Source organism: Cucurbita moschata, unplaced genomic scaffold, assembly GCF_002738365.1.
Source record: "Cucurbita moschata cultivar Rifu unplaced genomic scaffold, Cmos_1.0 Cmo_Scf00092, whole genome shotgun sequence".
In the NCBI taxonomy this organism is placed as follows: Eukaryota; Viridiplantae; Streptophyta; class Magnoliopsida; order Cucurbitales; family Cucurbitaceae; genus Cucurbita; species Cucurbita moschata.
This window is the reverse complement of record NW_019268608.1, coordinates 64,374-79,004: the sequence shown is the minus strand read 5'-3', so window position 1 is coordinate 79,004 and position 14,631 is coordinate 64,374. Positions and strand designations below refer to the sequence as shown.

Sequence of the window (14,631 nt, the reverse complement as noted above, 5' to 3'; positions counted from 1 at the left end):
AATCTTCTGAAATTCGGATGGAGCGTTTTTTAGCCTAAATGGCATAACGTTCCTCTCGTATTTTCTAAATTTGACATAAATGCTATTTTATATTTGTCCTTTTAGGAAATTAGAATTTTCCGAAATCCCAATTTCATGTCGAATTTTATAAAAATATTTGACTATAAATTCTTTTTATCAAATCCTTTTTGTTTTAGATTGGATATCTTATTTATATTAAAACCTTATTCAAAGGTTTGTAATTAATTATCAGTATCAGAATTTCTGGTGCCATGTTGTTAACCTAAAATGTCGGACATGACCACATGCTCTTTGAAGACCTTATCAGCTTCCTCTGCAAAATATCACCTAAAATGTCACAGTATTTAGTGTTTGATGCTTTTTGATTTAACCCTAGGGTTCTATTTACCGTGAACTTGTGATAATTTTTGTCAAATTATATATTTGAATACCTAATACATTAAGATATAATATCTTATTTAAATAATATTAAAATGTCGTAGAATATCATAATATATGTTTAATTAATATGAATCGCATTCAAATTTCAAATATATATTTTTATTTAATGTTTATTGTACACATCAATTATTTTAATATTTAACATATCAAATACGTTAATATGTTTTGATATTATACTTCAAGACTATAGAAACTTGCTAAGAGGACCTGAGAGTTACATTGGCCCACAATGCATCTCATGGACGATGCAAAACTATGGCGGCGCTTGAAGGTGAATGGTATAAAAAACTGGTCATACACCAAAAAAATCATGGGAAGACCATTAATGGAATTGAAGCAATTGGCGCTCCCCTGGATGGGTTTCCAATCAAAGACCTAATGTTTGATGTTGACTCTTTTGAAGAAAGAGCCACAAGATCGAACAACAAGAAACGTGGCGGTCGCTCTGAGAACTCTATCACACACATAAAAAAATGTGTCGAAGAGTTAGACATTACACAGAAGATCTGGCTTTCATCGAGGAGACCCGAGTTTGATTCTCGACAGTGAAATTTTATTTTCTTATTTCTTTTATTTTATAGTTTCATCTTTTGTCACCAATTATATTTAAACTTTACTTCTCAATGAGTTCAATAGTATCTTAAATTCAAAAGACTTTTATGAACTTGGTTTGAGAGGCACTATAATGGTCAAGTTTAATAGTAGCCTAGATTAAAAAGATTTTTATGAACTTTGAACCTTTAATAGTGTTATGTCATAGATATTTGGTTCAATTTCAACAAGTGAGGTTGACGTCATTCAAATGGTTAATGTGATAATCCGGTCATTTTCAAGGCCTCTTTTGTTGAACACCATCATGGCTGAGATGACTGAGATGAGCACCAGAGTGAGTTTGACAAGGAGGGTCGTAGAGAACCACACCCCAAGCCAAGCTCATGATGGGCTTAACAAACTGAAAATTCAAAAACACAAACCCTTAAATGGGAATGGAGATGCTAAGGAATTAAAGAACTTTATTTTTGACGTATAACAAAACTTGAAGGTTACAGGAACTTGCTCATAGGACCTAAGAGTTACGTTGGCCACAATGCATCTCATGGACGATGACGCTCAAAGGTGGATGATATAAAAAATGAGTCATGCACCATAAACCCATGGGATGACCGTTGATGGAATCGATGCAATCGATGCTCCCCTTGATGGGTTACCAATTAAAGACCTGACGTTTGATATTGACTCTTTTGAAGAAAAAGCCACACGATCAAACACCTCGAAATGTCGCGGTAGCTCTAAGAACTCTATCATACGACCTGAGAGTTGAGGGCTAAAGGAACTTTCTCATACGACCTGAGAGTTACGTTAGCCGCAAAGCATCTCATGGACGATGCAAAACTAGGGTAGTGCTCGAAGGTGAATGGTATAAAAAATGGGTCATGCACCATAAACTCATGGGAAGACCGTTGATGGAATCGATGCAATCGACGCTCCCCTGGATGGGTTGCCAATCAAAGACCTAACATTTGATATTGACTTTTTTTTAAGAAAGAGCCACACAATCGAACAGCTTGAAACGTTGCGGTATCCCTGAGAACTCTAACGCACGCAGGGAAGGACGTGTCGAAGAGTTAGACATTAAGCAAAAGATCATGCTAAAACTCTTCAGCGATCTGAAAAAAGACTTCAGGACATCAACACAAAAAATCCATTGTCCTCCAGCGATCAGGATATCTAGCTTTCACCCTCGAGACTCGAGTTCAATTCTCGACAATGGAATATTATTTTCTTATTTCATTTTATTTTACAATTCATATCTTAGATTAAAAAGACTTTTATGAACTTTGTACCTTTGTTAGAGTTATGTTATAGATATTTTGTTCAATTTCAAATGGTTAATGCGATAATCCAATCGTGTTCGAGGTCTCTCTTGTTGAACGACATCATGGTTGAGATGAGCAAGTGATTCAAATGGTTAATGCGATAATCCAGTCGTTTTCGAGGTCTCTCTTGTTGAACGATGTCATGGTTGAGATCAAAGACGCTCCTCTAGATGGGTTGCCAATCAAAGACCTGGCGTTTGATGTTGACCCTTTTGAAGAAAGAGCCACACGATCGAACAACTCGAAACATCGCAGTAACTCTGAGAACTCTATCACACACATGAAAGGACGTGTCGAAGAGTTAGACATTACCCAAAATATCATAGTAAAACTCTTCGGCGATTAGACAAAAGACTTTAGGACAACTACACCAAAAATTCATTGTTGTCCAACGGTTTGGATATTTGTCTTTCACCTAGGAGATTCTGGTTTGATTCTCTGAAATTGAATGTTATTTTCTTAATTCTTTTTATTTTATAGTTTCATCTTTTGTCACCAATTATATTTAAACTTTACCTCATTTTGAGGGGCACTGTAATGGTCAAGTTCAATAGTATCTTAGATTAAAAAGACTTTTATGAACATCGTACCTATGTTAGTGTTATGTTATAGATATTTGTTTCAATTTCAACAAGTGGGGTTGAGGTGATTAAAATGGTTAATGTCACTTCATTTGATTCAGATTGTTAATGTGATAATCCAGTTAAATAGTTATAGGTTATTTTCAAGGTCTCTCTTATTCAACGCCAACAAGGCTGAAATTATTGAGATGAGCACCTGAGTGAGTTTGACAAAATTGAAATAAAATCAAATAAAATCACTAAAAAAAATCAATAAATTGAAAAAAAATTGAAAAAAAATTAGCCTTATGACACTTCCTTCAACTCCAAGGGCGGTAAATAAAGGATTCCTTCGCCCAAGACCCATGATCCAACAACTCCCAACATAGAAATGATAAGCTATAGAATCATTCCAAGAACCTCAATGGATGGGTTACAAACTCGCATTACCAATCTCGACAACTGACTTTGTGTTTCAGCAGGACATTCATTCCTGACACGACGTCGAAGTCATCCATTTCAACTATCACTAAACAATTTGCCTAGTCCAAGGCTCCAGCTTGATTAGAGTTCTCATTGTGACTCTTAAGACAGGTAAAGCTTCCAATTTGACGACTATAACACATATGGTCCATGGAAGAATGGTAACTCTTATGCTCATTAATATTATAATGGCTACTACCTAAATTATAACCTAAAGTTGATAATTGATGTCCAATTAGCCAACCCTAAATTTGTAATCATTGTGGAGTGATTGAAATTACAATGGAAGTAGTTTACACTCCTAGTACCTTAAATGAAGTTGGTCTCTTCTAATAAAACACAAATTTCTCTTTAATATCATTAATACAATTATGCTTCATCTTGAACCTACTAAACATGAAACTAAAACTTCGTTCAATTTAACTTCATTTTATTGTCATCTTGAATGACGTGTAGGATATATTCTTGATTTACCTTGATATTTCATATTAGTTAAGCTTTTTGTAAAATCACAATTAGACAACAACAAAGATGAACTTGGGTCTGTTTATTATTTTAAAGAAAATTTCTTTCTCCATCTTATTCCTAATAACTCTGTAACTAAATTCATATCATTTGATAATTAGGCCAAAGAAAGAACTTGAATTTATTTTTATATCTATCAACATGTTTGCTACTTTTATCTAAAACTTGATCACAAGTATTTCTTATTTGCACTGTAAAATTATGTATTTCTATGGATATCATTTCTATTTCTAGAATTGAAACAAAACATTCCAAAATAACTGTTACTCCGGCAAAAACATGTGGATAAATTTCAAATATTGAGGCGCATAAAAGATATGGACCAGCAACTAAAAATGATAGATCCACTACAAGGCATTTGGTCTAGTGGTATGATTCTCACTTCGGGTGCGAGAGGTCTCGAGTTTGATTCTCAAAATGCCCCCAACAATTATATCAAATTGAAGCATGCAATATAATAGATTTGAAATAGGTTTTTTAAACCTTGAACCAAGAAGTAATTTAGATGGATATTTGGAAAGAAAAAGAAAAAAAAAGGAAGCTAAGGAAGCTATATTTAATTATAAATTACCAATGTCTTTATAACATGTTAATTAAAGAGAGGAAACAACGAGAATAAACAAACAAAGGAATGTATGTATGATTCTCTTCAAATCTTGGAAACTACGAGGATTCCTCTCCTTTCTTGACATAAAGACTTACTTTTTCGGGACTTGGACCATAAACAGTGAACAATAACATTTAAAGAAGGCCGAGGTAGCATAATCATTCCATGAAGGCCGTTGTAGTCTTATAAAAGAAGATGAGGGTACCACTTTCAAATCATTGCATGAGGACTTGAGAAAGTTTTGTAAAAGAAGACGAGGGTACCATTTTCTATTGCAGAATTTCTATGTGAATAGAGAATGAACCATATTCTTGGGAGATAAGATAGAGCCTCGAGCCTAACATCAAAGGCATTACACAAATTGTTCTATGATATTTTTTCTAGGAACTCTTTGTTATGTTGTCCGCTAAAGGTTTTAGGAAAGGGACACAGATTCTCTATTGCACTAATCTCCCAATAGAAATTTTACCTAGGTCATCTGTCGTCACAATCCTTTTAAGGAAGATGCGCCCAAATAACACATGAACAATAACATTTAAAGAAGTTTCAGAGAGCAAGAAGAGGATTGTGATAGAAGTTGCCCTAGGTAAAACTTCTTTAAATGTCTTAGCCAATCATGACCTCATAATGAGAAGTCTCTTGGACAATAATAACATATGGACAACAAATGTCTTAGCCAATTGTGACGGTCATGATTGCTCAAGGCGTGTCGCCCAAATAATCGGTAAACAATAATATTCCCCAAATAACCGCCTTGGACAACTAATTGTTTACAAGAATTGTTGAGACATGCAACATGCAACCACAGGCAACACGCCTTGGGCAATCATGACTGTGACATCTGACCCCACACAATTTATTGGATGAGGCTGACTTTAGGTCTCTCAATGCGCTTCCTGCTGATCTCATAACGAGGAGTCTCTTCCAACCTACTAGGTGCTGTTGAAAATCACTTCTCGGTTTTTTGAGTATTCATGTCTTCTCTATTCGTGTCTTTCCTACTTTCTTCGCTTGAAACTTTTTCTTATTTGTATGATGTCATACCACCTGCTTCTGCTTGATGTCTTCTTGGTCAAAATAATAACGTTCCAAGTTACTAACGTGGACAACAAGATTAGTCCTCATCCATAAGAGCAATTGGATTCTATATGATGTCTTTGTAATCTTATGGATAATTTTAACTAGTCCATAGTATTTTCACACCAGTCTTTGGTTCTTGTTGCTTTGGACTCGAAGTTTATTTGAACTTAACTTATATGAACTCTTTATTTTTCTTGAAATTATTGTGGTTGACGCTTCCGACTGACCCTTCTCTTCATCCGTCTAGATGATATTTCTGTGTGAACATGTGTTGCTTCAGTGGTTTGTTTCTGTCTCTCTTCTTCAGTATCTGACTTTGTTTTTGTCTCTCCTGGTGTGGATAAATCCATTATCTGACCTTGTTTTACGTCGTGGTGTTCATGTAATGGCAACAAGGTTTCTATTGAGGTTGGCTCACTCGAGCTCCCCTTTTCAATTACAACAATAGCAGCAAGCGTAGATTCATCATGGCTATGATTCTTTCTCAACTGTAGTATCGACATCATTTTCAACCCTCTTGGTTGATGGATGTTTTTCTGAATGATCATCGGGTTAGACTCCATTACCACTAGACATTTTTCTAGGGGCATGTAACTGACTTTGTGTTTCAGCAGGACGTTCATTCTTGACACGATGTCGAAGTCATCATTTTCAACTATCACTAAACAATTTGCCTAGTCCAAGGCTCCAGCTTGATTAGAGTTCTCATTGTGACTCTTGAGACAGGTAAAGCTTCCAATTTGACGGCGTTCATCTTTCCTGTATCTTGATGCCAAAGGATGTTAAAATATTTTGCATAGGTCTCCATCATGAGTTGTGGGTGGCTCTAGAGTTGACAATGGTGTTCCTTACTACGTTGTGCTTTACCCAAACCTCGACATACATAATATATATATATATATATTCATTTAACTATAACACATATGGTCCATGGAAGAATTGTAACTCTTATGCTCATTAATATTATAATGGCTACTACCTAAATTATAACCTAAAGTTGATAATTGATGTCCAATTAGCCAACCCTAAATTTGTAATCATTGTGGAGTGATTGAAATTACAATGGAAGTAGTTTAAACTCCTAGTACCTTAAATGAAGTTGGTCTCTTCTAATAAAACACGAATTTCTCTTTAATATCATTAATACAATTATGCTTCATCTTGAACCTACTAAACATGAAACTAAAACTGCATTCAATTTAACTCCATTTTATTGTCATCTTGAATGACGTGTAGGATATATTCTTAATTTACCTTGATATTTCATATTAGTTAAGCTTTTTGCAAAATCACAATTAGACAACAACAAAGATGAACTTGGGTCTGTTTATTTTTTTAAAGAAAATTTCTTTCTCCATCTTATTCCTAATAACGCTGCAACTAAATTCATATTATGCTAAGAAACAAATTTTTGCAAGAAGTAAAATATGCAACTTTAACTAAAATTTCATCTAAACAAATTTTATTGCCATACAACATAGATGACAATTATAGCCTTCAAACAAAAACTAGAGTAGTTGTGGTGAACGGGATAGAAACTCTAGTGTTCATCCATAATATACAACCACTACCTAAATTATGACCTAAAAATTTGAAAACATAAGTTGTAGTTGAAAATTACATAAAACAATCCCCTAAATCCAAGAACTCATGTCCAATTAGTAAATCCTAAAGATAGTAGCTAACATAGAGTAATTGAAGCTCCACACGAAGTAATTTAAAGTTCTAGTTACTTAATTAAAGTTTATCTCGTCTTTAATGAAGCATGAGTTGCACTTAAGTTCATGAAATGTTTATAGACTCCAACTCTTAGTACTATTAATGCAATTATATTTCATATGAGTTTGTCATAAATCAAACTATGGTACATTCAAGACAACTTCATTTTCTTGTCATACGACGCAAAATAGAAGAATTAAATCAAACAAATTGATGAACTGAGCTGAAGATTCATTTGTTGGGTTGTAGTTTATTTGATAACACTTGTATATTGGAAGTATTCAATATTACATGCCTTACTTACAAGTAAAATACTAGACCATCAACTTTTTGTTTTATAGTCCAACAACCACTTAAGAAAATAGATTTCAAACTTGAGAGGAAAAAATATATTGAGTAGGAGTTAAAAATGTTGCATTTTTTTTAGAAAGGGCATTTGGTCTAGTGGTATGATTCTCGCTTAGGGTGCGAGAGGTCTAGTGGTATGTAGCATGCGAGAGATACGGGGATCGATACCTCGCATCTCCAAAAGAAACTATTCGTTATTACTATTTTATTTCTATTCAATATTTCCTTATTTATAACATAATGAGTAGCGATATTTTTTCATTTTCACTATTATTCATGACGAGACGTTTAGGCTTTTGTGACTTAAAAATTGTGGAGATGTAGCTTAGATGGTAGAGCGCTCACTTTGCATGCGAGTTGTACGGGGATTGATAACCCGCATCTCCAAAAGAAAGTATTTAATTTGTTATTATATTTTTTCATTTTCAAAATTATCGATGCCCCACATCACCAAACCAAACTATTTGTTATTAATATTTTGATATTTTTTTTTTATTTTCACTATTATTGATGATGATTCATTAGGGTTTTATGATGTAAACAACATGGGGATGTAACTCAGAAGGTAGAGCGCTCGCTTTGTGTCACAACCTTACTATGAAGAGAGTAGGTTGTGACCCTCACGCCATGACAAGCAAAGGGGCGTCCCTCAAGAGACGCCCATCCGGCCATATGCGGGCCAACGTAGAAGAATGCCATGATGCGATCGAGGAGGACGATGCATCATCCAACACACCACCACGCAAAGTGGGCATTGAAGACATGTTGAGACACAAGCATAACAGAGACATCAGCATAGACATGAAGGATAAGATAGGCTTGTTGAAGGGCCGGGTAGGGCCTCGGGCCTTAACCTCAAAATTCAGGGTTTCGAAAGGAATTTGGGTATGCAGTTCGGGAGTTAAGTCCGTCTATATGAAATATTAATGCTCGCCAAGTTTGGTGTCAATCGGACATTGGATGGACAATGCACGACACCGTATGACACCTCACAAAAATCATGTCTACTCCTGGTAGAATGAAAATGGCTCAAAATATACTATAGGGGGTACCATGGTGTTAGCTCTCCACCACCCCTGGGCCTTGTGGCCTAAGTGAGCTACCCTGTGGCACATACGTGTGTCACAGTGTGGGCGAGCGTGGCGAGACGAGTGTCTCGGGCGACTTCCTTTGAAATGAGTTTTTGAAGGACAGTACCGGACGGCACAGGTGTGCAGGTATTGCGCCCTAGCCCGCGTGTTGGAGGTTGCTACATACACCCGCTATCCGGTACAGTATCCGTAAATGACTCGGCATGGGCATGGGAGGGCCTATGCCTCGATAGAACCCGGATGGATGGATGTTCAGGAAGCCCTGATGAGATGAACGACACGCGAGCCCATTCTCGATGGCATGACCGAGCGAGTTATGATGGCCGATGACATCCCGAGACTTGGGATGGCGTCAAGACATATGGACCCTATCGATGGGGATCGAGATGACGAGATGAGATGCGACGTTGTATTGAGAGACCTTGGCCCGAGTGGAGGCAAGGTCGAGCCGAATGAGTTGGCCTAGCGTAGAGACAAGTCGGATGTGTCGCAGACGATTGAAGATGCACGCCTAGGCGGCGTGCATGGTCGAACAAGCTTGGATTCCGCACAAGCGACGTTCAATGGGCGAAGACGAACCTCGCCTAAGGTCCAACGAAGCCACAAAGCCGGGGCGAAAAATATATATGGGGCTTGATTCCCCTCAAGGCTAGTCGTGAGCGTGTCAAAATCACGACGCCGCACAACCAAAGATGTATGACCATGACACTTTGCATGCGAGAGGTATGGGGATCGATATCCTATATCTCCAAAAATAAGACTATCTATTATTAAATATATTATCTCTTTTCAATTTTTCCTTATTCATGACATGTTGGGTAGCAATATTTCTTCATTTTCACTATTATTGATGACGGGAAATTTAGGGTTTTGTGATGCAAAAATTGTGGGGATGTAGCTTAAATGGTAGAGCGCTTGTTTAGCATGCGAGAGGTACGGGGATCGATATCCTGCATCTCCTAAAGAGAGAAATTATTTTTTGAAGTATGAGTTACTTTAACATGTTATGTATAAGGTGGGTAAGAGGGAAAAAGAAAAGATACTTATATAAGGATTATTATATCATTTTGGCTATGCCCTTTTTATAGATAAAAGAGAGTAATGTAGGAGAGAAAAAGAAAAGATACTTATATAAGGATTATTATATATCATTATGGCTATATAGGTGGGTATGAGAGAAAAAGAAAAGATACTTATATAAGAATTATTATATCATTATGGCTATGCCATTTTTATAGATAAAAGAGAGTAATGTAGGAGAGAAAAAGAAAAGATACTTATATAAGGATTATTATATATCATTATGGCTATATAGGTGGGTATGAGAGAAAAAGAAAAGATACTTATATAAGGATTATTATATATCATTATGGCTATATAGGTGGGTATGAGAGAAAAAGAAAAGATACTTATATAAGGATTATTATATCATTATGGCTATGCCATTTTTATAGATAAAAGAGAGTAGTGTCTCACAAGCACATATAGAGAGAGGACTTATTGTAAGTAAAGAAAGCAATCAAGTAGTTATACTACTACTTGTGGGGAGGGAATTTGATGAATTCCTCAAAAGATAAGAGATTATAGGATTGGGGCCAATGCATATGACGAAACTTCTTCACAATTGAAATATCTGACCAATGAATATTATTGTCATTTATAGCTTCTATCACAATAATATAAAATTTGGGGTCAAAGCCTATATGGGACTGAAAAGACCATTCACCACACACTTGTAAATTCAACTATATCTACCACCTTTGAAATTTTCCACGGAAAACCTTCCAACAACTTGCACTTCTTCATCATTGAAATCCTTAATTGGAAGTAGATTTTAAGGAAAATCTTCTCCACGACTCACTTTGGAACACTTTTATAGATAGTTTCAACAAACTTACTTTGCTCGTGAATACTTTGGAGTTCAATATTTATAGTTGGAGAACGCTATTCAAATTGATAGGGTCGAATCTTACAACAAAGTCTAATTGAGCCTCCCTCTATTAGGAGATAGCTTTGAATCAAATTCTTTAGTTTGGTCAATGGTTGCATTGTTTTAGTCAAACAACCGAGGCTAGTGTATTACCAATAGTATAAACATTTTGAACGTGTATTTTCTTACATATTAACAATTGTATACAAATAATAATTAAATTTATGAGTAGAAGTTTGGACGGAGTTTTATTAAATAGGTAATCTTAAATTATATCTAAAAATATATAATTTTTTTTTTATATATATATACATTCACGAGAACAAAACAAAGATTGAAGAAGATGTCATTCATGCCTTTTTTTTTTATATATATATACATTCACGAGAACAAAACAAAGATTGAAGAAGATGTCATTCATGCCATGTTTTGATTTTTATTCTTTCTTATACGAGAACAAAACAAAGATTGAAGAAGATGTCATTCATGCCATGTTTTGATTTTTATTCTTTCTTATTTCTCAAAGGTTTAAAAAAAAAAAAAAGTTATCCTCTCTCAAATATGGTTCGTTATTTGACTATTTTCTCTTGAGTGAATTTTAAGTGAAACACATTCTCTACCCAAGTAATTGCAAGATGCAAGCTTCACACTAAGAGGAATCAAAGTCCCAAGTATCAACGTCCTTTAAGTGTCAATTTTTATTCTCCATCTCAACATAAATTAAACTTATTTTCGTGAAGATATCTATTTATAAAAGCAAAATATCTCAGAGTCACAAAAATAAAAATGAGATATAGATACGAGACATAAATATGATACCAAATAGATATGGTAACTGTTGGGATTAGATTTGATTGAGTTATTTCGATTGGATTTGATCTAGTTATTTGAATTAGATTTGATTTAGTCATTCTTCAATTGGATAAGAGATTTCTCCCAATTCTTCTGATCTTTCCAGTTTTCTTTGTCTGTTCCTAACATTTTGGTATCAGGGTCATGCCCTAAACTAGTTAAAACTAGAAGCAGTAGTCTTCTACGTATGTGATAATAAAAGTATATTGATGGAGAGTCCCCTTGTGCAGTCTGCTGGAGGAAGGAGCCAAGGTCGTGGAAGCTTTAGAGACAGAGGAAGGGGACGAGGCAGACAAACCTTCAACAAGTTCATAGTGGAGTGCTATAACTGTCACAAGCTAGGACATTTTCAATGGGAATGTCAAAGCAATACCAGACGAGGCAGACAAACCTTCAATAAGGCCACAGTGGAGTGCTATAACTGTCACAAGCTAGGACATTTTCAATGGGAATGTCAAAGCAAGGAGAAGGAGACAAACTATGTAGAGAACCGAGAAGAGATGTCGCTGATGGCTTACGTGAATATGAATAAGGCCAATAGAGAAGATATGTGGTTCCTTGACTTGGGATGTAGCAATCATATGTGTGGGAAGAAGGCATATTTTTTAGATTTTGATGGAAGTTTCAGAGATTCAGGGAAGCTGGGCAACAACTCAAGCATGGTTGTAACCAGAAAGGGTAATGTACGGCTGGAAGTGAATGGAATCATAATGATAATCACAGGAGTGTTCTTGTGCCAGACCTGAGGAACAATTTGTTGAGTAGTGGTAAATTGCAAGCAAAGGGGGTTACCTTTTTGTTTCAAAATGAAACATGCAAGGTGTTTCATCCTAAGAGAGGCTTAATCATGGGGACAAAGATGTCCTTGAATCGAATGTTCGTATTGCATGGTATATCTCAACCTGTAGCAGCCGTTCAAACTCAATTGAAACTTAAGGGGAGAAGTGGTTCAAGGTCTCTATCGTACACTCACCGCTCCAATTCCTCTCGCCATAGTCAGAGAAGCAGAAGGTGTTAGGATCGCACAACAACGCACACGCTCAATCTAGATGAACACAATGAAAAGGATAGAGAAAAGTGCAAGGAGAACTCTGGCTAAAAGGAATTTTCTAATGATGATTTCACGTATGTACAGTAAGAGAGAATTATAGAGAATAGAAAGTACATCTCAAAGCTCTACCGGACGGGATATATATATAGTTCAATTTACTATATATAGCTTTACCAGATTAATCATCTACTATATATAGCTATTTACTATATATATCTTTACCCGATTTAACCATCTATTATATATAGTTATTTACCATATATAGCTTTATCGGATATAGCTTTACCAGATATAGCTTTACCGGATATAACCGTTGACCAAGCTATAAATAAGTATCAGACTCCATAACCTAACAGAAAGGACCCAAGTTCTTCCCCCTATCATTTCACTACCCATTCCAGGAGAAGCAGCAGTTCAAGTTCCCTCAGTTGTCAACGCAGAAGTAGGTCTTCCTCGTTATCTCCTTTCCCCAAATCGTACAGTTCCAGTCCTAGTTGTGCATCAACTGATTGAAATCATTCCATAGAGAAGCTTAAGAAAGAGGAAGAAGAGAAGAAAAGGCATGAAGCAGAGTTGAAGAAGTTAGAAGAAGATGCAGCTAAGAGGATGGAAGAACTAATTCAGAAGAAGGTTGAAGAAAGGCTAAACGCTGAAGAGATTAAATTAGAAATACAGGGATGAATAGAGGAAGGTCGCACGAAGTTGTTTGATGATGTTGATGTGCAGCTTGAGAAAGAGAAAGAAGTTGCTCTTATTGCTACAAGACAAAAAGAATAACAAGCACGAAAAGAGAGAAAAGAGCTAGATAAAATGCTGGAAGAGAATAGAAGAAGGGTAGAAAAAGCACAGCAACGATTAGTTCTGGAGCTGCAGTAGAAGGAAGAAGAACAATATTGTGAGCTCAAGTTGATTCAGAGACAAAAAGATGAGGCAGCTTAGAGAACTAAGCTAGATGATAATAGTTTGAGTTATGTTTTGCTAGGAGTTAGTGAAGAGTCAAAAGCTTATAGACTCTATGATATAGAAGTGGCAGATGAAAATACTGCGGAGGAAAACATTTCATCTGGCTCTTTGGCTGAAGCAAGCTCTCCTAGCACGAATAAGGCAAGGAATAAGAGACCACCAGTCTGGATGAGAGACTATGCAATAGGAGAAGTTTTTTTTTGTAAAGAAGATGATGAAGCTCAGCCATGTTTACCCCTACTGAACCTGCAAACTTGGTAAACTTTAAAGAAGCATTGAAGAGTGAGAAATGGAGGCAAGCCATGGATCTAAAGCAATAAACAGAAATGACACATGAGAATTGATGAAGTTACCTAGTGGAAGTTTGGTATGAGGTCGTAAATATAAACTGATTACTATTCGTGTTCAGTTTAAGGGAGAGATTGTTAGGATTAGATTTGATTGAGTTATTTTGATTAGATTTGATCTAGTTATTTGAATTAGATTTGATTTAGTCATTCTTCAATTGGATGAGAGATTTCTCCCAATTCTTATGATATTTACGGTTTTCTTTTTCTGTTCCTAACAGTAACATGTCATTCTTAAGAAACCTAGACACCGATGTGACAATGATACATTAATTAAAAAGAATTATTTCAAAAAAATTTATCAATTTTATATTAGAGATAAATTCATATATATATTTGTATACTTAAAAAAAAGCTTAATGTACGTTTCACTCTCAAAATATATTCAATGTCAAGTGTCTGATACGATGGATTATAAATTTGTAATGTATCCATTGTATTAACAAATGTTCCGTACATGCCCAACACGTGTCAGATTAGTGACACTAAGTTATTCTCATACTTTCTTTAGACGCATTTAAAGTAGTTTGAAAATTAGCACGTCAAATATTATAATTGACTAACTACAACTTCAATTTTGTGCTTTAAGGATGTTTTGACCCAACAAAAAATAAAATCCTTAATTTAGAAAGTCCATGAATAGCCGAAAGTAATGACTAACATAATTAAAAATAAATAAATAAACATAAAGGATGAATTGATTAAATTGACTAATTGCTAACATAATTAAAAAAAA

The 14,631-nt window shown here is 35.4% G+C and overlaps 1 pseudogene; it reads left to right on the top strand.

Moving 5' to 3' along the window:
- The first annotated feature begins 12,381 nt into the window (after positions 1 to 12,381).
- On the top strand, positions 12,382 to 13,524 carry LOC111439344 (annotated as a pseudogene).
- Positions 13,525 to 14,631: the final 1,107 nt, after the last annotated feature.